The 26,803-nt window shown below is 51.6% G+C and overlaps 36 non-coding genes across 36 annotated transcripts; 7 read left to right on the top strand and 29 right to left on the bottom strand.

The window, feature by feature from the left end:
• Window positions 1–504: 504 nt before the first annotated feature.
• Trnai-aau lies at window positions 505–579 on the bottom strand. The gene has a single exon. It is a non-coding gene; the product is annotated as a tRNA-Ile (tRNA).
• A 198-nt stretch (window positions 580–777) lies between these two features.
• Trnae-uuc lies at window positions 778–849 on the bottom strand. Its single transcript has one exon. It is a non-coding gene; the product is annotated as a tRNA-Glu (tRNA).
• Window positions 850–1,154: 305 nt separating this feature from the next.
• Trnam-cau lies at window positions 1,155–1,227 on the bottom strand. Its single transcript has one exon. It is a non-coding gene; the product is annotated as a tRNA-Met (tRNA).
• Window positions 1,228–1,608: 381 nt separating this feature from the next.
• Trnag-gcc lies at window positions 1,609–1,679 on the bottom strand. Its single transcript has one exon. It is a non-coding gene; the product is annotated as a tRNA-Gly (tRNA).
• Window positions 1,680–2,026: 347 nt separating this feature from the next.
• Trnag-ucc lies at window positions 2,027–2,098 on the top strand. Its single transcript has one exon. It is a non-coding gene; the product is annotated as a tRNA-Gly (tRNA).
• A 593-nt stretch (window positions 2,099–2,691) lies between these two features.
• On the bottom strand, window positions 2,692–2,766 carry Trnai-aau. Its single transcript has one exon. It is a non-coding gene; the product is annotated as a tRNA-Ile (tRNA).
• Window positions 2,767–2,964: 198 nt separating this feature from the next.
• Window positions 2,965–3,036, bottom strand: Trnae-uuc. The gene has a single exon. It is a non-coding gene; the product is annotated as a tRNA-Glu (tRNA).
• Window positions 3,037–3,341: 305 nt separating this feature from the next.
• Trnam-cau lies at window positions 3,342–3,414 on the bottom strand. Its single transcript has one exon. It is a non-coding gene; the product is annotated as a tRNA-Met (tRNA).
• Window positions 3,415–3,795: 381 nt separating this feature from the next.
• On the bottom strand, window positions 3,796–3,866 carry Trnag-gcc. Its single transcript has one exon. It is a non-coding gene; the product is annotated as a tRNA-Gly (tRNA).
• Window positions 3,867–4,213: 347 nt separating this feature from the next.
• On the top strand, window positions 4,214–4,285 carry Trnag-ucc. The gene has a single exon. It is a non-coding gene; the product is annotated as a tRNA-Gly (tRNA).
• Window positions 4,286–4,878: 593 nt separating this feature from the next.
• Trnai-aau lies at window positions 4,879–4,953 on the bottom strand. The gene has a single exon. It is a non-coding gene; the product is annotated as a tRNA-Ile (tRNA).
• A 198-nt stretch (window positions 4,954–5,151) lies between these two features.
• Trnae-uuc lies at window positions 5,152–5,223 on the bottom strand. The gene has a single exon. It is a non-coding gene; the product is annotated as a tRNA-Glu (tRNA).
• A 305-nt stretch (window positions 5,224–5,528) lies between these two features.
• On the bottom strand, window positions 5,529–5,601 carry Trnam-cau. Its single transcript has one exon. It is a non-coding gene; the product is annotated as a tRNA-Met (tRNA).
• Window positions 5,602–5,982: 381 nt separating this feature from the next.
• On the bottom strand, window positions 5,983–6,053 carry Trnag-gcc. Its single transcript has one exon. It is a non-coding gene; the product is annotated as a tRNA-Gly (tRNA).
• Window positions 6,054–6,400: 347 nt separating this feature from the next.
• On the top strand, window positions 6,401–6,472 carry Trnag-ucc. The gene has a single exon. It is a non-coding gene; the product is annotated as a tRNA-Gly (tRNA).
• Window positions 6,473–7,065: 593 nt separating this feature from the next.
• Trnai-aau lies at window positions 7,066–7,140 on the bottom strand. Its single transcript has one exon. It is a non-coding gene; the product is annotated as a tRNA-Ile (tRNA).
• A 198-nt stretch (window positions 7,141–7,338) lies between these two features.
• Trnae-uuc lies at window positions 7,339–7,410 on the bottom strand. The gene has a single exon. It is a non-coding gene; the product is annotated as a tRNA-Glu (tRNA).
• A 305-nt stretch (window positions 7,411–7,715) lies between these two features.
• Window positions 7,716–7,788, bottom strand: Trnam-cau. The gene has a single exon. It is a non-coding gene; the product is annotated as a tRNA-Met (tRNA).
• Window positions 7,789–8,169: 381 nt separating this feature from the next.
• Window positions 8,170–8,240, bottom strand: Trnag-gcc. Its single transcript has one exon. It is a non-coding gene; the product is annotated as a tRNA-Gly (tRNA).
• Window positions 8,241–8,587: 347 nt separating this feature from the next.
• Window positions 8,588–8,659, top strand: Trnag-ucc. The gene has a single exon. It is a non-coding gene; the product is annotated as a tRNA-Gly (tRNA).
• A 593-nt stretch (window positions 8,660–9,252) lies between these two features.
• Window positions 9,253–9,327, bottom strand: Trnai-aau. Its single transcript has one exon. It is a non-coding gene; the product is annotated as a tRNA-Ile (tRNA).
• Window positions 9,328–9,525: 198 nt separating this feature from the next.
• Trnae-uuc lies at window positions 9,526–9,597 on the bottom strand. The gene has a single exon. It is a non-coding gene; the product is annotated as a tRNA-Glu (tRNA).
• Window positions 9,598–9,902: 305 nt separating this feature from the next.
• Trnam-cau lies at window positions 9,903–9,975 on the bottom strand. The gene has a single exon. It is a non-coding gene; the product is annotated as a tRNA-Met (tRNA).
• A 381-nt stretch (window positions 9,976–10,356) lies between these two features.
• Trnag-gcc lies at window positions 10,357–10,427 on the bottom strand. Its single transcript has one exon. It is a non-coding gene; the product is annotated as a tRNA-Gly (tRNA).
• Window positions 10,428–10,774: 347 nt separating this feature from the next.
• Window positions 10,775–10,846, top strand: Trnag-ucc. Its single transcript has one exon. It is a non-coding gene; the product is annotated as a tRNA-Gly (tRNA).
• A 593-nt stretch (window positions 10,847–11,439) lies between these two features.
• Window positions 11,440–11,514, bottom strand: Trnai-aau. Its single transcript has one exon. It is a non-coding gene; the product is annotated as a tRNA-Ile (tRNA).
• A 198-nt stretch (window positions 11,515–11,712) lies between these two features.
• Trnae-uuc lies at window positions 11,713–11,784 on the bottom strand. Its single transcript has one exon. It is a non-coding gene; the product is annotated as a tRNA-Glu (tRNA).
• A 305-nt stretch (window positions 11,785–12,089) lies between these two features.
• Window positions 12,090–12,162, bottom strand: Trnam-cau. The gene has a single exon. It is a non-coding gene; the product is annotated as a tRNA-Met (tRNA).
• Window positions 12,163–12,543: 381 nt separating this feature from the next.
• Window positions 12,544–12,614, bottom strand: Trnag-gcc. The gene has a single exon. It is a non-coding gene; the product is annotated as a tRNA-Gly (tRNA).
• A 347-nt stretch (window positions 12,615–12,961) lies between these two features.
• Window positions 12,962–13,033, top strand: Trnag-ucc. The gene has a single exon. It is a non-coding gene; the product is annotated as a tRNA-Gly (tRNA).
• Window positions 13,034–13,627: 594 nt separating this feature from the next.
• On the bottom strand, window positions 13,628–13,701 carry Trnai-aau. Its single transcript has one exon. It is a non-coding gene; the product is annotated as a tRNA-Ile (tRNA).
• A 743-nt stretch (window positions 13,702–14,444) lies between these two features.
• Trnam-cau lies at window positions 14,445–14,517 on the bottom strand. Its single transcript has one exon. It is a non-coding gene; the product is annotated as a tRNA-Met (tRNA).
• Window positions 14,518–20,755: 6,238 nt separating this feature from the next.
• Window positions 20,756–20,827, top strand: Trnag-ucc. The gene has a single exon. It is a non-coding gene; the product is annotated as a tRNA-Gly (tRNA).
• A 576-nt stretch (window positions 20,828–21,403) lies between these two features.
• Window positions 21,404–21,477, bottom strand: Trnai-aau. Its single transcript has one exon. It is a non-coding gene; the product is annotated as a tRNA-Ile (tRNA).
• Window positions 21,478–21,706: 229 nt separating this feature from the next.
• On the bottom strand, window positions 21,707–21,778 carry Trnae-uuc. Its single transcript has one exon. It is a non-coding gene; the product is annotated as a tRNA-Glu (tRNA).
• A 456-nt stretch (window positions 21,779–22,234) lies between these two features.
• Window positions 22,235–22,307, bottom strand: Trnam-cau. The gene has a single exon. It is a non-coding gene; the product is annotated as a tRNA-Met (tRNA).
• Window positions 22,308–26,803: the final 4,496 nt, after the last annotated feature.

The following is a 26,803-nucleotide window of genomic DNA, read 5'->3' as shown; positions in this document are numbered from 1 at the left end:
TAGTGTGTCTCGACTTGTCTCGACTTTGCTCAGCTGACGCGAGAGCTGACGCTCTCAAATCGGCCTATATCAAAACGACAAGCACGAGAAACGACTGAGAGAGGTAAGGAGAGGCGAGGCGATGGACACACAGCACGCCCCCTTCATTTCACGGTGGCGTCTCCCTGACCGAATCGGGCTGTAGCTCCGAAAACAAAGGAGAAACAAAAATAGGAAGTAAAAGTGCCAATAGTGCCCTGTGTTCCCATGCGCTCACACGCCCAAGTACTGACAAGGGCCAAAGTTGTTACGCATCGGCAATCGGAGATTTTCTTTCATTTTCTCTTTATCGGTTGAGAACCAGTGTATTCAAGATATTATGGCCATTGCCGAGTGAATGCTGTAGCGCTTCCCGACGAGTCGGGTTCGGATCCTGTATCAACTCCCACGCATGGTGGTGACCTTTTGGTCATCACACTCGCCAGCTGAAATCGGCGCTGCCATTTCGTAGTAGTAAAAGAGTAGTGGCCCGTGGGGGGGATCGAACCCACGACCTTCGCGTTATTAGCACGACACTCTAACCAACTGAGCTAACGGGCCCCGGCAGATGCAGTTACTCAGCCCTACGCTGGAAACAGGTGGCATGAAGCCGTACACCATTTCTATGGTCGTCGTGTGTCTGCTTCCCTAGTCTATATTCTGCTGACGGTCACGAAACAGTAGCTATATTGCGAGCAGGACGGGAAACGGCCGCTCGGACAGCTCAAACTTGTCACGACTCGTGTGGAAAAATTTCCGTTCCGGTACCGGGAATCGAACCCGGGCCTCCTGGGTGAAAGCCAGGTATCCTAGCCACTAGACCACACCGGATGTGGCCGTTTCGTTCGACCGTTCGCACGGTCGCTTGTCGCATTTCGTGTCGAGTGCCGCGTCGGCGCTCCTCTCTCTTTGCGAGCATCTTTGCACATACTGACTGGCAAGGCGCGCACCTCAAACGTCGCAGAGCAATGCTTTTGGCTTCATGCTCTGCTGGGAGAAGAGGAAAAGGGAAGCTGTAAGTAGCAATAACAGGAAGTAAACATTTTCCCGCTGAAGCGTTGAAACGTTGTGGATAACAAACAAGAAATACGTTGGCGCCCTAGCAACAGCACCACCATCAGTCACAGAAAATTAAATGCCCCGGGTGAGGATCGAACTCACGACCTTAAGATTATGAGACTTACGCGCTGCCTACTGCGCTACCGAGGCACGGGTGCACCTCTTGTCGTGGAAACTGGGTAAATACCGTACCCAATATTAGACGTAGACACACTGTACTTCCTGGATAACATGTTCTGTTGCTACACGTGCACTGCCGGCCCAGTTGATTGCGGTGCTGCTGCAGCTGTTGCAACGATAGGCAGCACTCCTTGTCGTTAAAGTTCAGTGCCTCGGAGGCACCCGGACCCAGCAACTTGTGAGGCCAGGCCGACGCTAGACTGTAGAACATGATGCGAGCGTCCTAGTGGGGACCAGCGAGTGCTGCGTTCTCGGTCCTTCTCAAGGGAAATCCAGCTACACATTCTTGTGGATCGTGCATCTCAAGCGGTCAAGCCACGCGGCAGCATTATCGCGGGAAAAGCAAAATGATGCATCGGCCGGGAATCGAACCCGGGCCGCCCGCGTGGCAGGCGAGCATTCTACCACTGAACCACCGATGCTCGGGCCAGCGGTAACTTGACGCTGCTTCCCGAGCAGATGTCTCAAGGGAAAGTGGGACTGCCGTCAAGCGCCGTAGCATTCTGTGGAAAAGGTGCTGCAGACGCTGAATCCTGCACTGCACTGCTCTGCTTAAAAATGCCGCCAGAACGCGGTCCTCTGCGTACTCTTGCGTCGCCGGCGCCCAACTCTTGCCAAAGGATGCGAAATGTGCGCGGATACGTTGTCCGAATGCGTCTGGATGTGCTCCCCTAGCCTGCCTGGAAATGCGCCTGCCAGGTACGATCACCTTCGGCCGCTGCCGACTGGCGGGAAGCCGACACAGCGCGGAGGCGGGCCGCTCGCTTGTGCGGTGGTGGTGTAATGGTCAGCATAGTTGCCTTCCAAGCAGTTGATCCGGGTTCGATTCCCGGCCACCGCAGCAGGCTTTTAATTTCGCGTATGAGTACTTTTGCCACGCGCTCTTAAATTATTGTTTTTCCGGCCTCCTACTCGCTGCATACCAGCCCTTAGTGTGTCTCGACTTGTCTCGACTTTGCTCAGCTGACGCGAGAGCTGACGCTCTCAAATCGGCCTATATCAAAACGACAAGCACGAGAAACGACTGAGAGAGGTAAGGAGAGGCGAGGCGATGGACACACAGCACGCCCCCTTCATTTCACGGTGGCGTCTCCCTGACCGAATCGGGCTGTAGCTCCGAAAACAAAGGAGAAACAAAAATAGGAAGTAAAAGTGCCAATAGTGCCCTGTGTTCCCATGCGCTCACACGCCCAAGTACTGACAAGGGCCAAAGTTGTTACGCATCGGCAATCGGAGATTTTCTTTCATTTTCTCTTTATCGGTTGAGAACCAGTGTATTCAAGATATTATGGCCATTGCCGAGTGAATGCTGTAGCGCTTCCCGACGAGTCGGGTTCGGATCCTGTATCAACTCCCACGCATGGTGGTGACCTTTTGGTCATCACACTCGCCAGCTGAAATCGGCGCTGCCATTTCGTAGTAGTAAAAGAGTAGTGGCCCGTGGGGGGGATCGAACCCACGACCTTCGCGTTATTAGCACGACGCTCTAACCAACTGAGCTAACGGGCCCCGGCAGATGCAGTTACTCAGCCCTACGCTGGAAACAGGTGGCATGAAGCCGTACACCATTTCTATGGTCGTCGTGTGTCTGCTTCCCTAGTCTATATTCTGCTGACGGTCACGAAACAGTAGCTATATTGCGAGCAGGACGGGAAACGGCCGCTCGGACAGCTCAAACTTGTCACGACTCGTGTGGAAAAATTTCCGTTCCGGTACCGGGAATCGAACCCGGGCCTCCTGGGTGAAAGCCAGGTATCCTAGCCACTAGACCACACCGGATGTGGCCGTTTCGTTCGACCGTTCGCACGGTCGCTTGTCGCATTTCGTGTCGAGTGCCGCGTCGGCGCTCCTCTCTCTTTGCGAGCATCTTTGCACATACTGACTGGCAAGGCGCGCACCTCAAACGTCGCAGAGCAATGCTTTTGGCTTCATGCTCTGCTGGGAGAAGAGGAAAAGGGAAGCTGTAAGTAGCAATAACAGGAAGTAAACATTTTCCCGCTGAAGCGTTGAAACGTTGTGGATAACAAACAAGAAATACGTTGGCGCCCTAGCAACAGCACCACCATCAGTCACAGAAAATTAAATGCCCCGGGTGAGGATCGAACTCACGACCTTAAGATTATGAGACTTACGCGCTGCCTACTGCGCTACCGAGGCACGGGTGCACCTCTTGTCGTGGAAACTGGGTAAATACCGTACCCAATATTAGACGTAGACACACTGTACTTCCTGGATAACATGTTCTGTTGCTACACGTGCACTGCCGGCCCAGTTGATTGCGGTGCTGCTGCAGCTGTTGCAACGATAGGCAGCACTCCTTGTCGTTAAAGTTCAGTGCCTCGGAGGCACCCGGACCCAGCAACTTGTGAGGCCAGGCCGACGCTAGACTGTAGAACATGATGCGAGCGTCCTAGTGGGGACCAGCGAGTGCTGCGTTCTCGGTCCTTCTCAAGGGAAATCCAGCTACACATTCTTGTGGATCGTGCATCTCAAGCGGTCAAGCCACGCGGCAGCATTATCGCGGGAAAAGCAAAATGATGCATCGGCCGGGAATCGAACCCGGGCCGCCCGCGTGGCAGGCGAGCATTCTACCACTGAACCACCGATGCTCGGGCCAGCGGTAACTTGACGCTGCTTCCCGAGCAGATGTCTCAAGGGAAAGTGGGACTGCCGTCAAGCGCCGTAGCATTCTGTGGAAAAGGTGCTGCAGACGCTGAATCCTGCACTGCACTGCTCTGCTTAAAAATGCCGCCAGAACGCGGTCCTCTGCGTACTCTTGCGTCGCCGGCGCCCAACTCTTGCCAAAGGATGCGAAATGTGCGCGGATACGTTGTCCGAATGCGTCTGGATGTGCTCCCCTAGCCTGCCTGGAAATGCGCCTGCCAGGTACGATCACCTTCGGCCGCTGCCGACTGGCGGGAAGCCGACACAGCGCGGAGGCGGGCCGCTCGCTTGTGCGGTGGTGGTGTAATGGTCAGCATAGTTGCCTTCCAAGCAGTTGATCCGGGTTCGATTCCCGGCCACCGCAGCAGGCTTTTAATTTCGCGTATGAGTACTTTTGCCACGCGCTCTTAAATTATTGTTTTTCCGGCCTCCTACTCGCTGCATACCAGCCCTTAGTGTGTCTCGACTTGTCTCGACTTTGCTCAGCTGACGCGAGAGCTGACGCTCTCAAATCGGCCTATATCAAAACGACAAGCACGAGAAACGACTGAGAGAGGTAAGGAGAGGCGAGGCGATGGACACACAGCACGCCCCCTTCATTTCACGGTGGCGTCTCCCTGACCGAATCGGGCTGTAGCTCCGAAAACAAAGGAGAAACAAAAATAGGAAGTAAAAGTGCCAATAGTGCCCTGTGTTCCCATGCGCTCACACGCCCAAGTACTGACAAGGGCCAAAGTTGTTACGCATCGGCAATCGGAGATTTTCTTTCATTTTCTCTTTATCGGTTGAGAACCAGTGTATTCAAGATATTATGGCCATTGCCGAGTGAATGCTGTAGCGCTTCCCGACGAGTCGGGTTCGGATCCTGTATCAACTCCCACGCATGGTGGTGACCTTTTGGTCATCACACTCGCCAGCTGAAATCGGCGCTGCCATTTCGTAGTAGTAAAAGAGTAGTGGCCCGTGGGGGGGATCGAACCCACGACCTTCGCGTTATTAGCACGACGCTCTAACCAACTGAGCTAACGGGCCCCGGCAGATGCAGTTACTCAGCCCTACGCTGGAAACAGGTGGCATGAAGCCGTACACCATTTCTATGGTCGTCGTGTGTCTGCTTCCCTAGTCTATATTCTGCTGACGGTCACGAAACAGTAGCTATATTGCGAGCAGGACGGGAAACGGCCGCTCGGACAGCTCAAACTTGTCACGATTCGTGTGGAAAAATTTCCGTTCCGGTACCGGGAATCGAACCCGGGCCTCCTGTGTGAAAGCCAGGTATCCTAGCCACTAGACCACACCGGATGTGGCCGTTTCGTTCGACCGTTCGCACGGTCGCTTGTCGCATTTCGTGTCGAGTGCCGCGTCGGCGCTCCTCTCTCTTTGCGAGCATCTTTGCACATACTGACTGGCAAGGCGCGCACCTCAAACGTCGCAGAGCAATGCTTTTGGCTTCATGCTCTGCTGGGAGAAGAGGAAAAGGGAAGCTGTAAGTAGCAATAACAGGAAGTAAACATTTTCCCGCTGAAGCGTTGAAACGTTGTGGATAACAAACAAGAAATACGTTGGCGCCCTAGCAACAGCACCACCATCAGTCACAGAAAATTAAATGCCCCGGGTGAGGATCGAACTCACGACCTTAAGATTATGAGACTTACGCGCTGCCTACTGCGCTACCGAGGCACGGGTGCACCTCTTGTCGTGGAAACTGGGTAAATACCGTACCCAATATTAGACGTAGACACACTGTACTTCCTGGATAACATGTTCTGTTGCTACACGTGCACTGCCGGCCCAGTTGATTGCGGTGCTGCTGCAGCTGTTGCAACGATAGGCAGCACTCCTTGTCGTTAAAGTTCAGTGCCTCGGAGGCACCCGGACCCAGCAACTTGTGAGGCCAGGCCGACGCTAGACTGTAGAACATGATGCGAGCGTCCTAGTGGGGACCAGCGAGTGCTGCGTTCTCGGTCCTTCTCAAGGGAAATCCAGCTACACATTCTTGTGGATCGTGCATCTCAAGCGGTCAAGCCACGCGGCAGCATTATCGCGGGAAAAGCAAAATGATGCATCGGCCGGGAATCGAACCCGGGCCGCCCGCGTGGCAGGCGAGCATTCTACCACTGAACCACCGATGCTCGGGCCAGCGGTAACTTGACGCTGCTTCCCGAGCAGATGTCTCAAGGGAAAGTGGGACTGCCGTCAAGCGCCGTAGCATTCTGTGGAAAAGGTGCTGCAGACGCTGAATCCTGCACTGCACTGCTCTGCTTAAAAATGCCGCCAGAACGCGGTCCTCTGCGTACTCTTGCGTCGCCGGCGCCCAACTCTTGCCAAAGGATGCGAAATGTGCGCGGATACGTTGTCCGAATGCGTCTGGATGTGCTCCCCTAGCCTGCCTGGAAATGCGCCTGCCAGGTACGATCACCTTCGGCCGCTGCCGACTGGCGGGAAGCCGACACAGCGCGGAGGCGGGCCGCTCGCTTGTGCGGTGGTGGTGTAATGGTCAGCATAGTTGCCTTCCAAGCAGTTGATCCGGGTTCGATTCCCGGCCACCGCAGCAGGCTTTTAATTTCGCGTATGAGTACTTTTGCCACGCGCACTTAAATTATTGTTTTTCCGGCCTCCTACTCGCTGCATACCAGCCCTTAGTGTGTCTCGACTTGTCTCGACTTTGCTCAGCTGACGCGAGAGCTGACGCTCTCAAATCGGCCTATATCAAAACGACAAGCACGAGAAACGACTGAGAGAGGTAAGGAGAGGCGAGGCGATGGACACACAGCACGCCCCCTTCATTTCACGGTGGCGTCTCCCTGACCGAATCGGGCTGTAGCTCCGAAAACAAAGGAGAAACAAAAATAGGAAGTAAAAGTGCCAATAGTGCCCTGTGTTCCCATGCGCTCACACGCCCAAGTACTGACAAGGGCCAAAGTTGTTACGCATCGGCAATCGGAGATTTTCTTTCATTTTCTCTTTATCGGTTGAGAACCAGTGTATTCAAGATATTATGGCCATTGCCGAGTGAATGCTGTAGCGCTTCCCGACGAGTCGGGTTCGGATCCTGTATCAACTCCCACGCATGGTGGTGACCTTTTGGTCATCACACTCGCCAGCTGAAATCGGCGCTGCCATTTCGTAGTAGTAAAAGAGTAGTGGCCCGTGGGGGGGATCGAACCCACGACCTTCGCGTTATTAGCACGACGCTCTAACCAACTGAGCTAACGGGCCCCGGCAGATGCAGTTACTCAGCCCTACGCTGGAAACAGGTGGCATGAAGCCGTACACCATTTCTATGGTCGTCGTGTGTCTGCTTCCCTAGTCTATATTCTGCTGACGGTCACGAAACAGTAGCTATATTGCGAGCAGGACGGGAAACGGCCGCTCGGACAGCTCAAACTTGTCACGACTCGTGTGGAAAAATTTCCGTTCCGGTACCGGGAATCGAACCCGGGCCTCCTGGGTGAAAGCCAGGTATCCTAGCCACTAGACCACACCGGATGTGGCCGTTTCGTTCGACCGTTCGCACGGTCGCTTGTCGCATTTCGTGTCGAGTGCCGCGTCGGCGCTCCTCTCTCTTTGCGAGCATCTTTGCACATACTGACTGGCAAGGCGCGCACCTCAAACGTCGCAGAGCAATGCTTTTGGCTTCATGCTCTGCTGGGAGAAGAGGAAAAGGGAAGCTGTAAGTAGCAATAACAGGAAGTAAACATTTTCCCGCTGAAGCGTTGAAACGTTGTGGATAACAAACAAGAAATACGTTGGCGCCCTAGCAACAGCACCACCATCAGTCACAGAAAATTAAATGCCCCGGGTGAGGATCGAACTCACGACCTTAAGATTATGAGACTTACGCGCTGCCTACTGCGCTACCGAGGCACGGGTGCACCTCTTGTCGTGGAAACTGGGTAAATACCGTACCCAATATTAGACGTAGACACACTGTACTTCCTGGATAACATGTTCTGTTGCTACACGTGCACTGCCGGCCCAGTTGATTGCGGTGCTGCTGCAGCTGTTGCAACGATAGGCAGCACTCCTTGTCGTTAAAGTTCAGTGCCTCGGAGGCACCCGGACCCAGCAACTTGTGAGGCCAGGCCGACGCTAGACTGTAGAACATGATGCGAGCGTCCTAGTGGGGACCAGCGAGTGCTGCGTTCTCGGTCCTTCTCAAGGGAAATCCAGCTACACATTCTTGTGGATCGTGCATCTCAAGCGGTCAAGCCACGCGGCAGCATTATCGCGGGAAAAGCAAAATGATGCATCGGCCGGGAATCGAACCCGGGCCGCCCGCGTGGCAGGCGAGCATTCTACCACTGAACCACCGATGCTCGGGCCAGCGGTAACTTGACGCTGCTTCCCGAGCAGATGTCTCAAGGGAAAGTGGGACTGCCGTCAAGCGCCGTAGCATTCTGTGGAAAAGGTGCTGCAGACGCTGAATCCTGCACTGCACTGCTCTGCTTAAAAATGCCGCCAGAACGCGGTCCTCTGCGTACTCTTGCGTCGCCGGCGCCCAACTCTTGCCAAAGGATGCGAAATGTGCGCGGATACGTTGTCCGAATGCGTCTGGATGTGCTCCCCTAGCCTGCCTGGAAATGCGCCTGCCAGGTACGATCACCTTCGGCCGCTGCCGACTGGCGGGAAGCCGACACAGCGCGGAGGCGGGCCGCTCGCTTGTGCGGTGGTGGTGTAATGGTCAGCATAGTTGCCTTCCAAGCAGTTGATCCGGGTTCGATTCCCGGCCACCGCAGCAGGCTTTTAATTTCGCGTATGAGTACTTTTGCCACGCGCACTTAAATTATTGTTTTTCCGGCCTCCTACTCGCTGCATACCAGCCCTTAGTGTGTCTCGACTTGTCTCGACTTTGCTCAGCTGACGCGAGAGCTGACGCTCTCAAATCGGCCTATATCAAAACGACAAGCACGAGAAACGACTGAGAGAGGTAAGGAGAGGCGAGGCGATGGACACACAGCACGCCCCCTTCATTTCACGGTGGCGTCTCCCTGACCGAATCGGGCTGTAGCTCCGAAAACAAAGGAGAAACAAAAATAGGAAGTAAAAGTGCCAATAGTGCCCTGTGTTCCCATGCGCTCACACGCCCAAGTACTGACAAGGGCCAAAGTTGTTACGCATCGGCAATCGGAGATTTTCTTTCATTTTCTCTTTATCGGTTGAGAACCAGTGTATTCAAGATATTATGGCCATTGCCGAGTGAATGCTGTAGCGCTTCCCGACGAGTCGGGTTCGGATCCTGTATCAACTCCCACGCATGGTGGTGACCTTTTGGTCATCACACTCGCCAGCTGAAATCGGCGCTGCCATTTCGTAGTAGTAAAAGAGTAGTGGCCCGTGGGGGGGATCGAACCCACGACCTTCGCGTTATTAGCACGACGCTCTAACCAACTGAGCTAACGGGCCCCGGCAGATGCAGTTACTCAGCCCTACGCTGGAAACAGGTGGCATGAAGCCGTACACCATTTCTATGGTCGTCGTGTGTCTGCTTCCCTAGTCTATATTCTGCTGACGGTCACGAAACAGTAGCTATATTGCGAGCAGGACGGGAAACGGCCGCTCGGACAGCTCAAACTTGTCACGATTCGTGTGGAAAAATTTCCGTTCCGGTACCGGGAATCGAACCCGGGCCTCCTGTGTGAAAGCCAGGTATCCTAGCCACTAGACCACACCGGATGTGGCCGTTTCGTTCGACCGTTCGCACGGTCGCTTGTCGCATTTCGTGTCGAGTGCCGCGTCGGCGCTCCTCTCTCTTTGCGAGCATCTTTGCACATACTGACTGGCAAGGCGCGCACCTCAAACGTCGCAGAGCAATGCTTTTGGCTTCATGCTCTGCTGGGAGAAGAGGAAAAGGGAAGCTGTAAGTAGCAATAACAGGAAGTAAACATTTTCCCGCTGAAGCGTTGAAACGTTGTGGATAACAAACAAGAAATACGTTGGCGCCCTAGCAACAGCACCACCATCAGTCACAGAAAATTAAATGCCCCGGGTGAGGATCGAACTCACGACCTTAAGATTATGAGACTTACGCGCTGCCTACTGCGCTACCGAGGCACGGGTGCACCTCTTGTCGTGGAAACTGGGTAAATACCGTACCCAATATTAGACGTAGACACACTGTACTTCCTGGATAACATGTTCTGTTGCTACACGTGCACTGCCGGCCCAGTTGATTGCGGTGCTGCTGCAGCTGTTGCAACGATAGGCAGCACTCCTTGTCGTTAAAGTTCAGTGCCTCGGAGGCACCCGGACCCAGCAACTTGTGAGGCCAGGCCGACGCTAGACTGTAGAACATGATGCGAGCGTCCTAGTGGGGACCAGCGAGTGCTGCGTTCTCGGTCCTTCTCAAGGGAAATCCAGCTACACATTCTTGTGGATCGTGCATCTCAAGCGGTCAAGCCACGCGGCAGCATTATCGCGGGAAAAGCAAAATGATGCATCGGCCGGGAATCGAACCCGGGCCGCCCGCGTGGCAGGCGAGCATTCTACCACTGAACCACCGATGCTCGGGCCAGCGGTAACTTGACGCTGCTTCCCGAGCAGATGTCTCAAGGGAAAGTGGGACTGCCGTCAAGCGCCGTAGCATTCTGTGGAAAAGGTGCTGCAGACGCTGAATCCTGCACTGCACTGCTCTGCTTAAAAATGCCGCCAGAACGCGGTCCTCTGCGTACTCTTGCGTCGCCGGCGCCCAACTCTTGCCAAAGGATGCGAAATGTGCGCGGATACGTTGTCCGAATGCGTCTGGATGTGCTCCCCTAGCCTGCCTGGAAATGCGCCTGCCAGGTACGATCACCTTCGGCCGCTGCCGACTGGCGGGAAGCCGACACAGCGCGGAGGCGGGCCGCTCGCTTGTGCGGTGGTGGTGTAATGGTCAGCATAGTTGCCTTCCAAGCAGTTGATCCGGGTTCGATTCCCGGCCACCGCAGCAGGCTTTTAATTTCGCGTATGAGTACTTTTGCCACGCGCTCTTAAATTATTGTTTTTCCGGCCTCCTACTCGCTGCATACCAGCCCTTAGTGTGTCTCGACTTGTCTCGACTTTGCTCAGCTGACGCGAGAGCTGACGCTCTCAAATCGGCCTATATCAAAACGACAAGCACGAGAAACGACTGAGAGAGGTAAGGAGAGGCGAGGCGATGGACACACAGCACGCCCCCTTCATTTCACGGTGGCGTCTCCCTGACCGAATCGGGCTGTAGCTCCGAAAACAAAGGAGAAACAAAAATAGGAAGTAAAAGTGCCAATAGTGCCCTGTGTTCCCATGCGCTCACACGCCCAAGTACTGACAAGGGACAAAGTTGTTACGCATCGGCAATCGGAGATTTTCTTTCATTTTCTCTTTATCGGTTGAGAACCAGTGTATTCAAGATATTATGGCCATTGCCGAGTGAATGCTGTAGCGCTTCCCGACGAGTCGGGTTCGGATCCTGTATCAACTCCCACGCATGGTGGTGACCTTTTGGTCATCACACTCGCCAGCTGAAATCGGCGCTGCCATTTCGTAGTAGTAAAAGAGTAGTGGCCCGTGGGGGGGATCGAACCCACGACCTTCGCGTTATTAGCACGACGCTCTAACCAACTGAGCTAACGGGCCCCGGCAGATGCAGTTACTCAGCCCTACGCTGGAAACAGGTGGCATGAAGCCGTACACCATTTCTATGGTCGTCGTGTGTCTGCTTCCCTAGTCTATATTCTGCTGACGGTCACGAAACAGTAGCTCTATTGCGAGCAGGACGGGAAACGGCCGCTCGGACAGCTCAAACTTGTCACGATTCGTGTGGAAAAATTTCCGTTCCGGTACCGGGAATCGAACCCGGGCCTCCTGGGTGAAAGCCAGGTATCCTAGCCACTAGACCACACCGGATGTGGCCGTTTCGTTCGACCGTTCGCACGGTCGCTTGTCGCATTTCGTGTCGAGTGCCGCGTCGGCGCTCCTCTCTCTTTGCGAGCATCTTTGCACATACTGACTGGCAAGGCGCGCACCTCAAACGTCGCAGAGCAATGCTTTTGGCTTCATGCTCTGCTGGGAGAAGAGGAAAAGGGAAGCTGTAAGTAGCAATAACAGGAAGTAAACATTTTCCCGCTGAAGCGTTGAAACGTTGTGGATAACAAACAAGAAATACGTTGGCGCCCTAGCAACAGCACCACCATCAGTCACAGAAAATTAAATGCCCCGGGTGAGGATCGAACTCACGACCTTAAGATTATGAGACTTACGCGCTGCCTACTGCGCTACCGAGGCACGGGTGCACCTCTTGTCGTGGAAACTGGGTAAATACCGTACCCAATATTAGACGTAGACACACTGTACTTCCTGGATAACATGTTCTGTTGCTACACGTGCACTGCCGGCCCAGTTGATTGCGGTGCTGCTGCAGCTGTTGCAACGATAGGCAGCACTCCTTGTCGTTAAAGTTCAGTGCCTCGGAGGCACCCGGACCCAGCAACTTGTGAGGCCAGGCCGACGCTAGACTGTAGAACATGATGCGAGCGTCCTAGTGGGGACCAGCGAGTGCTGCGTTCTCGGTCCTTCTCAAGGGAAATCCAGCTACACATTCTTGTGGATCGTGCATCTCAAGCGGTCAAGCCACGCGGCAGCATTATCGCGGGAAAAGCAAAATGATGCATCGGCCGGGAATCGAACCCGGGCCGCCCGCGTGGCAGGCGAGCATTCTACCACTGAACCACCGATGCTCGGGCCAGCGGTAACTTGACGCTGCTTCCCGAGCAGATGTCTCAAGGGAAAGTGGGACTGCCGTCAAGCGCCGTAGCATTCTGTGGAAAAGGTGCTGCAGACGCTGAATCCTGCACTGCACTGCTCTGCTTAAAAATGCCGCCAGAACGCGGTCCTCTGCGTACTCTTGCGTCGCCGGCGCCCAACTCTTGCCAAAGGATGCGAAATGTGCGCGGATACGTTGTCCGAATGCGTCTGGATGTGCTCCCCTAGCCTGCCTGGAAATGCGCCTGCCAGGTACGATCACCTTCGGCCGCTGCCGACTGGCGGGAAGCCGACACAGCGCGGAGGCGGGCCGCTCGCTTGTGCGGTGGTGGTGTAATGGTCAGCATAGTTGCCTTCCAAGCAGTTGATCCGGGTTCGATTCCCGGCCACCGCAGCAGGCTTTTAATTTCGCGTATGAGTACTTTTGCCACGCGCTCTTAAATTATTGTTTTTCCGGGCCTCCTACTCGCTGCATACCAGCCCTTAGTGTGTCTCGACTTGTCTCGACTTTGCTCAGCTGACGCGAGAGCTGACGCTCTCAAATCGGCCTATATCAAAACGACAAGCACGAGAAACGACTGAGAGAGGTAAGGAGAGGCGAGGCGATGGACACACAGCACGCCCCCTTCATTTCACGGTGGCGTCTCCCTGACCGAATCGGGCTGTAGCTCCGAAAACAAAGGAGAAACAAAAATAGGAAGTAAAAGTGCCAATAGTGCCCTGTGTTCCCATGCGCTCACACGCCCAAGTACTGACAAGGGCCAAAGTTGTTACGCATCGGCAATCGGAGATTTTCTTTCATTTTCTCTTTATCGGTTGAGAACCAGTGTATTCAAGATATTATGGCCATTGCCGAGTGAATGCTGTAGCGCTTCCCGACGAGTCGGGTTCGGATCCTGTATCAACTCCCACGCAGGGTGGTGACCTTTTGGTCATCACACTCGCCAGCTGAAATCGGCGCTGCCATTTCGTAGTAGTAAAAGAGTAGTGGCCCGTGGGGGGATCGAACCCACGACCTTCGCGTTATTAGCACGACGCTCTAACCGACTGAGCTAACGGGCCTCGGGAATTGCTCTGCGTATTGCCATGTAACATTTCTATGGTAGCAGTCCAACAGTGGACCAGCGTCTCTTCTTCCTTTATTCCGCTGCTCGTAGTAATTTCATTGCGTGCCCGTTTCTCTCGACTGTTTTCAGCTGACGTTTATGAACCAGTAGCTATAATGCGAGGAGGACGTGAAACAGCCTTTCGCAGGGTCAAAACTTGTCGTGACTTTTGCCGAAAAATTCCGTTCCGGTACCGGGAATCGAACCCGGGCCTCCTGGGTGAAAGGCAGGTATCCCAGCCACTAGACCACACCGAACGCGCAAGTTTTACTCGGGGTTTACACCCGGTCCACTCGCTTTCCCTGTTTGCGAGCATCTTTTCGCGCGCCCATGGCGAGGCGCGCATGGCAAAAGTCACAATTCATTGCTTTATGCCTCGTTGTTACAGGGGTAGGAGGAAAAGCAAAGCTGTAAGTAGTAATATTTATTTACTTATTTCGCAAGTAAATACCTGCTGCCTGTCATCGTACAGCAGGTCATACATTGTGTGACTTTACACGTTATATCGTACGAAATTCAGTATTATTACTAGTACTTTTTTCCTTGAAAATTTCACATAAGAACTGCAAGTAGTAATAACGGGAAGTAAACATTATCACGCTGAGTCGTTGAAGCCTTGAGGATAACAAAGTACAAAGTGTTTTGCTCCTTCGCAAACCCCAGAGCCGTCGATTTAGCTGTGGACGAAAGTAAATTAAATGCCCCGGGTGAGGATCGAACTCACGACCTTAAGATTATGAGACTTACGCGCTGCCTACTGCGCTACCGAGGCAGGTGATCGCCAGGCCTTCTGGAATCTCGGTAAGTACCAAATACCAGTGGTAGAGAGTCTGCACTTCCTGGCTCATTTTTTTCTGTTGCTACACGTGCATTCCCGGCGCGACAGGCAACTTGCGATGCTAGGCCGACGCCAGTATGTACAATAGCGCACAACAGTCCAAACGAGCAGTCGTGCGCGCTGCATGTTTGGTTATTCCCACACGGAAATCCCGCGGTTCATTCTCATGGCTCACGCAGTTCGAGTGCGAAAGACACGCAGCACCACTATCGGAGAAAAAACAAAATGATGCATCGGCCGGGAATCGAACCCGGGCCGCCCGCGTGGCAGGCGAGCATTCTACCACTTTTTTTTTTTCTTTTTTCTTTTTTTTTTTTCTGTTTTTTTTTTTTTTTTTTTTTCTTTTTTTTTTATTTATGGCCTCCCAACTCCCCTTATAGCCCTCCTTGCTCTCACCAAAATATGCCTTCATCGGCGAGCTTCAACGCTATCATATCTGTTGTGGTATACGCTCGTCGCCGACGGCTGCTCTCGTGGATCATATTGTGAAAATCAAAAAAGAACTGAAAATTCTTCCACAAACTCTAATCTTCCGTCCATCAATGAAATGCACAATAAAAGACAATGTTCCTCTTCAAACAATGAAAATGGCAAAATAAAAGATCCATCCTAAAAGATGCCACAGACGACGAGTAACTAAAAGTCTTAGGAGAGTTCTTTCTTATACAAAAAACACACAATTAATTTCCATGTCCATGCTCGGAGAAAAGGATGCGCGTGGAGAAGACAAACTAAAAAACTCACTCCTAAGATCATAAGAAGAAGGTAGTAAATGGGAATTAAAAGAATATAGTCACTTCCATGTGGAAAACGAAATGCACCACTGCCATAAGTCACATAAAAGAAATAAAAGATAATCTTCGTCTTTAGCGCATAATTGTCTCACCGATCCATCAAAACCATCTGGTCAAATCCAAACAAAAATGATTGAGAAAACGAAAAATAAGAGATAGCCTCTTCAGTCTTAAATGGAGTTTTCAATGTATCAATTATTGAACATCTTCGCGTAACCATGTTTTAACGCCGCACACAGAAAATTGGCAAAAAGTTCGTTATAATGTTTCAGCCGCTGTACATGGGAATGTGCATCCCACAAGTATGCTAAATATGTATAGACGTCCTGGACTTGGCAATCCAGAATGGCGAAGACTGTGTGACCTAAGAGCCACACCATGGTATTGTGCTTCGCGCGAGGGAAGGGTTTAAACCCTGGCGCAAGAACATCATTGACAGTCACGTGCGAGGGTGTCGTCCTGTTGATCAGAGCCACCATGACCCTACACAGTTCCCAGATGGCCGACACAAGGCCACATTGAAAGCGATGCTCCCGTGTGTCTGGAACGCCGCATGCACCACAGTTGGCAGACGGCAGCAGGCGGATGTCCGAGAGACGTTGGTTAGTGGCCACCGTATTGTTAACCAGTTTATACCACTGGGACCGAACGCCGGAGGGCAACACGGAATGATGAATATTCAACCACACTTGCCGCCAGTCGGTCGCGGGGAAACGAAGAGCGAGCTTGTGAGGGGGTGGCCTCCCCACCATTGCCGCATACAGTCGGCGAACATTCCTGTTCCTGTCCAGCGCCGTTTCCAGTACGTAGCTCCGCTGCAGGTAGTAAGCTCTGACGTAGCCGAGTTGATACGGGATGCCCACCACGGACACCGGTGCGCTCTCGGAGGGCGGCCGGTAAGCGACGAGCATGGCCGCCGCCGTTCCATCCGGGCTGTTAGCTTGTAAGGTGGCCATGCGGTGCACCAGCAGCGCCGAACACTTCCTGGAAAAATCGACGAGGCCGAGTCCTCCGAAGGTGGTGTCGAGGACGCACGTTGCCGCCCGAACCTTGAAGATTTCGTGGCGCCACAGGAGCCAGTAAGCGGCCTGCGAAAATGATCGGGCGAGTGGGCGTGGAACGTCCAGGAGCTGTGCCACGTACCAGGCCTTGGAATACACGGCGTTGTTAATTAGGTCGACCTTCTGGAGGAGGGTGAGGCGTCGACTGGCGTAAGTCTTACAAAGGCCTTTGACATGATTGAGCAGCCGGCGCCAGGTGCGCGCCCGCATCTGTTGGGGATTAGCAGTAACGTCAAGGCCCAAGATAATGTGATGACGGGCTACGCGAAACCAAGTCTGATCGGGATCCACTTCACAATTTCCTAAAGGAATCATTACGGTCTTCCTTGGATTTATCAAGGCACCCGACGCACGCTCATACCTCCTCAGTAAGGGCCGGATGTGATGAAAATCGTCGTCGTCGCCGATAAAAACACCTACGTCATCAGCATAAGCGAGACATTTCACAGTGGCAAGATGAATATCCACGCCGCCTATCGTGCGGTCGAGCGCACGCAGCAGTGGGTCCAAAGCAATGACAAAAAGGTACATAGATAAGGGACAGCCCTGTCGCACCGACCTACGAAGAACTATAGGTGGTGTTCTCCATCCATTAATTGTCACCACCGAACTGGCTCCTGTCAGGAAATGGCGAATCACGCAAATGAAGCGGGGGCCAAAGCCCATTCTGTCCATAACGTGCATCAAATAATCGTGGCTCATCCTGTCAAACGCGTTGGCAAAGTCCAGAGAAAGAACACCGGCTGAAAGCCGCTGGACGGCCGAGTAAGCGATGATGTCACGATAGGTAGACGCTGCATTGAAAATGGTCCGCCTCTTAACGCCGCAGGATTGAAACGGGCAGATGACTTTGTCCATGACTGCCTGTAACTTCGCTGCAACACATCTGGCCGCCAACTTGTAATCAGCATTCAGCAGCGTAATTGGCCGCAGATCGGTGACACGACACGGACCCCGTTTTTTGGGGATAAGAACAATGTGCCCTGCGAGAAACTGACTCGGGATGACGAAGCCGCGAAGCACTTCGTTCACCAGTACCGTAAACTTGTCCCCTACAATATCCCAGAAAGTAATATAAAATTCTGTAGGAAGACCGTCGGGTCCAGGCGACTTGCCTGTCGTGCTGGCTTTCAAGATCTGTAACACGTCCTGATTAGACACCTCTGCAACCAGCTCTTCACGGTCAGGTTCGGACATGCAGTCGACTAAGTCATGTAATAAAAGTTGCATGGCCTCCCCGTCCACGGTAGTGTCGTGAAAGAGCGAAGTATAATAGTCGGCGATATGACGTACAATTTCGTGCCGCTGCGATAAGACAATCCCCCCATCAGTTTCTAGCGCATCAATATACTTTTTGCGAGCCTGTGTCTTCTCCCGGGCAAGATGATAGAGCGATGGCTCCTCGTGATCGATGTGGCATAACGGACGGCTCCGAACCGTTAAACCCCGCGACCTTTCCCGGTGCAGCCTCAGAATCTGGGTTTTAATTTTGCTCAGGCGGAGTCTAATATTTGCGTCCGGGCCAACAGGTGCATGGATAGCATCCTGTAAGCACTGCTGATAAAATGCTAAAGTACGCCTGTGCCAGTAACTCGTTTCTCGACTATATAATTGCGCCGCCTTCCGCAAAATTGGTTTGGCATGCGCCACCCACCACTCGATGCAGGACCCGTAAGTATGGAACTTTGTTAAACACTGCTGCCATGCGACACGTATCTCCGCACGGAGCCCTTCGGCACCCAGATGGCCGGTATTGAATTTCCAATATGCCGGAAGAGATTTCGTGCGACAGCACTGTAACCGCAAAACGCACACGTAGCCACAGTGATCACTCACGGCGACAGGCAGAACTTCGACTGCACATAAAGCGCCTGTTAGCTCCCGTGAAACGTAGATCCTATCAATTCGACTGGCCCCCCTAGTAGAAAAGTGTGTATACTGCGTCATAATGGGATGGTAGTGACGCCACGTATCACGCAAGTCCACTGCATTTAAAAGGGTAGTCAGTTCAGCACATTTTGTGGGGGTGGGGTATTGGTCAGCAGAGGCAACAACACAATTAAAATCGCCACCCAATATGATGGGGCGAGCCGTAGCCAAAAAGGGGCATATGTCCGTGGTAAAAAAACGAGCGCGTGTGCGTTTTTGATCAGTCCCCGAGGGCACATAGACGTTGACAAATTGGACTCCCTCAATCACACACGCTAAGACACGACCATTTGGGAGAAGTTGGATGTCCGTAGGCTCTAAAGACGACTTATATAAAATCGCAGTGCCACAATTATTATCACTATTCAGATTGTAAACAACATCATAACCTGGGATATTGCTAAAAACGTCACTAGATACCTCTTGAAGAAGGGCAATACTAAAATTTCCATGAAATAAAACGTCTGTAAAAGCTGCTATCTTGTGCGCCGCTGAGATACCGGCAACGTTTAATGTCAAAACAGAAAACATACCCGTGGGGTGTGATTGCGTTGACATTTTAAGCAGATGGACAATACAGAGCAAGAGAAAAAACACCAACGAAGTGATAAAATGCCGGACTTACACGTAAACGAACAGCAGCTGGCATAAAAATGGAAATTTCAGTAGGTCTTAAAACACTGTAGTGGTTAGTAGCAATTCTACAAAAACATGGCACGACAATACACTGGACGCAATACAAGATACAGTAGTTTCCATGTCAAGTGCAATGTAGGTGGACTCATGACAACGATGTAGGTCTTCGCACACTCTACTGGCCCCCCTCGTCCTCCTGCTGTTGCCACCACGGGCTGTGACTATCAGGTGGCGGGGGTGGTCGTGCGTCGCCCGACGACTGGGCGGCTTCCGCCTGGCCGCCGCGCGATGTTACGGCCGGCTGTGACGGCACCGAATATTTGCGCGGGCGCTGTGGTAACTGCTCACTGCCCTGTTCTAATTTGCGCTTAGCAGCAGCAATGTCCTGTTCCTTCCCGGCACTGAGAAATTGTTTCAAGTGAGCAGTGTGTGCTCGAATCTTCTCTGTCCTGGCGGGGCTGCTATTACGGGAGGAACCCTGTGACATTGGCTCACTTTCACTGCCACTCTCCGTGGCTGGCGGATTCGCGAGGGCGGCCGGGTTCGGATCCCTGACCTGTTTACCCTTGCCCCGCTGGCGGCGTTGCTTTTTACTTTCCGCTGAAGGCGTTACAGTTTCGGCAGAAGTTGGCACCGGGAGGGGCGGCGGGGGTAAAGAAGCGTCTGTTGCCTCCACCGATTCCGATTGAACGGGATCAGTATTAACAGGGCGTACGTCCGGTTCGTCATCAACCCGGTCGGTCGGGGCAGGCGGGTCCTGGACAACCTCCATTTCCTCCTGCCCGACAGTCGTGTAACTATGTTCCGCGACGGACCTGTCTTCGACAGAAGCAACGGCCGACGGTCGGACCGGTAAAGGATGTTCCTGCTACAATCTCACTCATAAGGGGCACAAATTTATCGCTACCACCCACATCATCTTGGCGCGGTAACTGAACAGGCCGCCGTCGAGGGCAGTCACCCCTTAAATGTTCCGTGGAATGACATACGGCACATGTCGGCGCTTGCCCGATATATGAGATCTGTGCACCCCACCGATTACAAAGTAGGAAGGAATATGTTGTTTCAGATCCATCCGTACACTACGGACACCACTAGCAACTTTATAACGGTATGCACTAGACCATTTCTCCATCGTAATGTTCAGAACGTCACCAAATCGCGACAAGGCACGAGATAAAACTTGATCAGGGCATTCAGGCGGTACATTAAAAACACGGGCAGTTCGAATTCCAAACCCTGACGCCACAATTTGCACATTACTAATACTGCCGTCTGCATGTTTAAAACGGCGACTGCCACCGAATTTAGCAACAAATTTTTCACACATGTCCCCAGACGTAAATTTCAAGAACAATCAATACTGAACAAAGTCCAATTGAAAGGTGTCTACGATTTCTTCCGGTATCTTTAAGTCTTCGAATAACCATTCGTGTATTTCAAATGCGGTAGGGCGGACAGCACTTCTATCAAAGACACACTGAGCGGTGTTAGCTCTCGAAAATGTCGACATTTTGTTACTTACAAATCTTCAAAGCAGCAATCACGAAGAACGAAGCGCCAAGTCCCGGCGACGTAAACAAAGCCGCAACCGTCCCGCTGCTCCGCGCGATGTGCACGGATACGCTGTCCGAATGCGTCTGGATGTGCTCCCCTAGCCTGCCTGGAAATGCGCCTGCCAGATACGATCACCTTCGGCCGCTGCCGACTGGCGGGAAGCAGACACAGCGCGGACGCGCGGCGCTCGCTTGTGCGGTGGTGGTGTAATGGTCAGCATAGTTGCCTTCCAAGCAGTTGATCCGGGTTCGATTCCCGGCCACCGCAGCAGGCTTTTAATTTCGCGTATGAGTACTTTTGCCACGCGCTCTTAAATTGTTTTTCCGGCCTCCTACTCGCTGCATACCAGCCCTTAGTGTGTCTCGACTTGTCTCGACTTCGCTCAGCTGACGCTCTCAAATCGGCCTATATCAAAACAAGCACGAGAAACGACTGAGAGAGGTAAGGAGAGGCGAGGCGATGGACACACAGCACGCCCCCCTTCATTTCACGGTGGCGTCTCCCTGACCGAATCGGGCTGTAGCTCCGAAAACAAAGGAGAAACAAAAGTAGGAAGTAAAAGTGCCAATAGTGCCCTGTGTTCCTATGCGCTCACCCGCCCAAGTACTGACAAGGGCCAAAGTTGTTACGCATCGGCAATCCGACATTTTCTTTCATTTTCTCTTTATCGGTTGAGAACCAGTGTATTCAAGATATTATGGCCATTGCCGAGTGAATGCTGTAGCGCTTCCCGACGAGTCGGGTTCGGATCCTCTATCAACTTCCACGCAGGGTGATGATCTTTTGGTCATCACACTCGCCAGCTGAAATCGGCGCTGTCTTTTCGTAGTAGTAAAAGAGTAGTGGCCCGTGGGGGGATCGAACCCACGACCTTCGCGTTATTAGCACGACGCTCTAACCGACTGAGCTAACGGGCCTCGGGAATTGCTCTGCGTATTGCCATGTAACATTTCTATGGTAGCAGTCCAACAGTGGACCAGCGTCTCTTCTTCCTTTATTCCGCTGCTCGTAGTAATTTCATTGCGTGCCCGTTTCTCTCGACTGTTTTCAGCTGACGTTTATGAACCAGTAGCTATAATGCGAGGAGGACGTGAAACAGCCTTTCGCAGGGTCAAAACTTGTCGTGACTTTTGCCGAAAAATTCCGTTCCGGTACCGGGAATCGAACCCGGGCCTCCTGGGTGAAAGCCAGGTATCCTAGCCACTAGACCACACCGGACGCGCAAGTTTTACTCGGGGTTTACACCCGGTCCACTCGCTTTCCGTGTCGCACTTTCCCTGTTTGCGAGCATCTTTTCGCGCGCCCATGGCGAGGCGCGCATGGCAAAAGTCACAATTCATTGCTTTATGCCTCGTTGTTACAGCGGTAGGAGGAAAAGCAAAGCTGTAAGTAGTAATATTTATTTACTTATTTCGCAAGTAAATACCTGCTGCCTGTCATCGTACAGCAGGTCATACATTGTGTGACTTTACACGTTATATCGTACGAAATTCAGTATTATTACTAGTACTTTTTTCCTTGAAAATTTCACATAAGAACTGTAAGTAGTAATAACGGGAAGTAAACATTATCACGCTGAGTCGTTGAAGCCTTGAGGATAACAAAGTACAAAGTGTTTTGCTCCTTCGCAAACCCCAGAGCCGTCGATTTAGCTGTGGACGAAAGTAAATTAAATGCCCCGGGTGAGGATCGAACTCACGACCTTAAGATTATGAGACTTACGCGCTGCCTACTGCGCTACCGAGGCAGGTGATCGCCAGGCCTTCTGGAATCTCGGTAAGTACCAAATACCAGTGGTAGAGAGTCTGCACTTCCTGGCTCATTTTTTTCTGTTGCTACACGTGCATTCCCGGCGCGACAGGCAACTTGCGATGCTAGGCCGACGCCAGTATGTACAATAGCGCACAACAGTCCAAACGAGCAGTCGTGCGCGCTGCATGTTTGGTTATTCCCACACGGAAATCCCGCGGTTCATTCTCATGGCTCACGCAGTTCGAGTGCGAAAGACACGCAGCACCACTATCGGAGAAAAAACAAAATGATGCATCGGCCGGGAATCGAACCCGGGCCGCCCGCGTGGCAGGCGAGCATTCTACCACTTTTTTTTTTTTTATTTTGTCTAACTAAACAGGTGAAAGCTTGGCAGGAAGGCAAAGTAACTAAGAGCTAGCGTGAATGTCTCCCCTATCATGAAGTGAGATCAGTATCCCCCTATACCGGCGCCATTAATGCAACTGGCGCAGGAGCGAGCAATAGAAGTGGAAACTTAACCAATCCCCTGCTTTTCGAAAACAATACTGAGCATATTCGCAAAGTCCCTCTTAAGATGTGGGAAAGATTGTTGCGTCCAGTACTCATGAAGCATGTAACCAGTAAACGAAATAAAATCGGAAATACCATCACCATCAACCACTGCAAAAATGTAACGGCCAAGAAGCCACATAATGGTGTTGTTCTTTGTCCGGGGATAAAAAACCGTGTCCGGCCAGCAGAGAATATCAGTTGTAAAAGCTGATTCCGAGCTTCTGGTGAGTAACGCCAATTGTCGGCGCAGCCAGTACCACATGCGAAGACGGTCAGCGCAGGTAAATCGGTGTGGGAGTGTATCAATACAACCACACGTTTGACAAAGCGGAGTGACACTTAAACCTATACGATGAAGTCGTTCGTTCGTAGGAATCAGCTGATTAACTACCTTATACCATAGGGAGGCAACAGCTGCGGAATGAACGGGTAAGCTGATATTCGTCCATATGTGACGCCAATGAAAACGGGGATATTGTAAAACAATCGGGATGGAAGAAGAAGACCTGTGCCATTTGTCGAGCAGTGTTCGCGTAGTAAAAACAGGACTACGTTGTAAGTGGAGATCCAGATAACTAATCTCAATGTAGAAGTCCCGAACATGCCGTAGCTTCGCATTTAGAGGCCCTACGTTAATAGGCGGTGACAAGCTCGCAGGACGAACGACATGGAATAATCGCGAAGTAACAGTCGGGGACTCAGAAAATAAAAGATGGAGGGTGCGCTTAACATAAAGGGCAGCAGCCTTGACACGGACATCGGTGAACGACAAGCCGCCCTCAAGTCGCGGCTTCGTAAGAACATCACAACGTAATTTAAAAATGTGCCCCCGCCAAATATATCTGTTAATAAGCTGGACCATTTTTGCACCCTGCATTCTGGGAAGCGGAAACAACTGAGCAACGTAATATACTTTACATAAAACATAAGTGTCTAATACATGCTTTTTTTGCAGTATCGGTATCGAACGCCATGAGTGTTCGAATAAAACACCTTGAAGCTTGGAAATGGCCACTTGCCAATTTTTTGCAGCCATACGAAGAGGACACCGTTCAAGATAGATACCTAAATGTGTATGATGTTCAACAGCCGTAACCCACGGAACAACCACATGTTCAAAGCCCCGCAAATTCAGGAGTTTGCTTTTACGGGGGTTGATACGAGAACCTGAGGCCGCAGAAAATTTATCCAGTTCCATTTTCAACGGCGGCACTTCTGCGGAGGAACGAAGTAAAACAACCAAATCATCAGCATAAGCTGTTGCTGTCTGGGTAACCCCAGAGATCGTAAGACCACGAAGTGTCGAGTTGAGACGTGTGAGGAGTGGTTGAAGGGAGAGAGCATAAAGGGTCATGGATAAAGGGCTACCTTGCGGGACGCCACGTTTAATATCAATGACCTTCGTCAGCTGTCCATTAATGTCAATCTTAGCAGAAATGCCAGTCGTCATATTCTTAAGAACCAGCAGCGCCTTTTCATTAAAACCGAGTCGGCGCAGCAGAAGCTCTAAAAACGAATGGGACACACGATCAAAAGCCTTACTAAAATCAACAAATAAAAGCGCACAGGAAATATTGGTGACAGCGACAATCGACACAATATCACGATACCCCGCCAGAGGCGTCAAGATGGAGCGCCCCGGAAAGCAGCTTTGACAAGGAGTTATCACAGGTGTAAGCAAGAGGGATAGACGTGCATTAACAGCCCTAGCAGCCGTCTTATAATCAAAATTTAAAAGGGTTAAAGGACGAAAGTCACTAGCTGTCTTCAAACCAGCAGATTTCGGTATCAGGACAACCGTACCTCTCTTGAAATCGGCTGGAATTGTGCCACCATTCAAAATTTCATTTACTATATCCGTAAAAACCGGCCCTATAATAGTCCAAAAGCGAACAAAAAACTCCTTAGGAAGGCCATCCGGACCAGGAGATTTGTGAGATGGTGAACAAGCAATGAAAGCTGAAATTTCGTCTGCAGTAAAAGGAGCTAAAAATTCCATATTATGGTCCTCTGTTAAAACTGATGGGATAGCAGTTGAAATCTCGTCAACATCAAGCGGATCAGAATCAGCCACAGCATATAAGGTCTCATAGTAGCAGGTAAGTTCATGGGTTATTTGATTCTGTAAGGTAAGCCGGCGACCATCAGCTGCCATAAGGCCGTCAATCAATACACGTCGACGGTTCTTGTGGTGACGAAACAGATGGTACATGGAAGTCATTTCATGTGCTAAGGTGGACGGCGGCTTAGATTTAATCTTCAATCCTTCCATCTGAAGCCGTTTAATACTAAGGAGCTTGGCTTTAATTTTCCGAACCTCAGAAAGGTGGGCACATGTCATTCGAGGAGTATCATAAAGTTCGCGAAGCACCGAATAATAATACTCAAAAGTCAGTTTCAGATCTCGCGCTCTATTATAACTGTAGGACATTAAAGTGCGACGTAGTTTTGGCTTCGCACAGTGGATCCACCAGTGAAGCTTAGACGGATAGTATCGCAGAGAACGTAAACACATGTCCCACGCCGTCTGTATTAGAGGTTCGATGTCAGGGTCATCGAGCAAGGAGACATTTAATTTCCACAGTGGCCGATAAAGTTTAAGAGGCTGACGTTCCAAATTAATTATAACCGCAAGGGCACAATGATCCGTAAAACTGGCTGGAATTACATCTACATTTAAAACAGAAACACTAAGGGGATCAGAAATATACAATCGGTCCAGGCGACTACTTGACGTGGCAGTAAAAAATGTAAATTTAACTAAAGTGGGGTGTTTAACCTCCCACGCATCGCGTAGTCGTAGTTGACGTACAAGAGAATGTAGCTCGAAACAATAATTAAAATGAGGGGATTGGTCCTTAGCTTGTAATACACAATTAAAATCACCCCCCAATATCAAAGTCGCAGGATTTTTGCGTAAAAGATAAATCAGATCCTCTTTATAAAAACGAGACCGTTCCTGCCGTTTGCTGGAACCAGAGGGGGCGTAAATATTAACCAAGGTTGTGTCAAATAACCGACAACCAATACCCCTTCCCGAGTCTAAGAGCTCAATTTCGGTAACGGGGATACCGTCACGAATTAGTAAGGCAGTACCTGTGGAAAACTCAGGCGCAAAATTTATAATAGTGCGAAAGCCAGGAACAAACAGGTGTGCAACGGAGACTTCCTGCAGGAAAACAACATCAGCTGCAGAGTCATAAATGAACTGCTGCAGAGACGCTAACTTCAGAGCAGATTGAATGCTATTTATATTTAAGGTAATAAACGTGTACGCCTGCAACATCAACAAAACAAAAGGGAAAATGAACCCTAATTACACCACATTAGAAGCAACGACATCCAGATCATCAACATCAGACATGGCAGAGGGTGATTGCCCGGAATCAACGGAATCAGAGTCATCCTTTGCATGCTTGTGTTTTTTCCGCACCGCGTGAAGATTGGGGGGCACTTTCACCCGACGGCGTATCTGATGCACACCAGATTCAAGAGCAGGTGGAGTGGGGGGTTCGAGATCAGGCACGTCAACCAAGGCATCCGAAGGATTAGCAGGGCGAGAGGAATCAGAAGAAGGAGCAAGCAAGGGGAAAACTGCATCAGGAACATCGGCACCGGCATCAGAAGGTGTAGGTATTGGAAGTGTAGGAGGTGGAGAGATAGGGTTGGAATCCGCTGAAGCGGAGCGCGCAGTTCTAGAAGCGATTTTCCGACAAACAGCTGTCTGCACCGAAGTGTCGTCAACATGTTGTGATGCCTGTGTCGGGGGGGATGTCAACACCACCGCGACCGAATGTTGGGGCTCTTGCGCCGACGGCGTGGCAGCAAGTTTGACGTCATCAGGCAAAGCAGGAGACACAGTGGGAACAGAATCCAAAACAAGCATGGGAGATTCCGGAAGTCTCTCGTCAGATCCGCAAACCGGCTGCGAAACAGCAG

Source organism: Schistocerca piceifrons, unplaced genomic scaffold, assembly GCF_021461385.2.
Source record: "Schistocerca piceifrons isolate TAMUIC-IGC-003096 unplaced genomic scaffold, iqSchPice1.1 HiC_scaffold_429, whole genome shotgun sequence".
Lineage (NCBI taxonomy): Eukaryota > Metazoa > Arthropoda > Insecta > Orthoptera > Acrididae > Schistocerca > Schistocerca piceifrons.
This window is presented reverse-complemented; position numbering and strand designations above follow the sequence as displayed.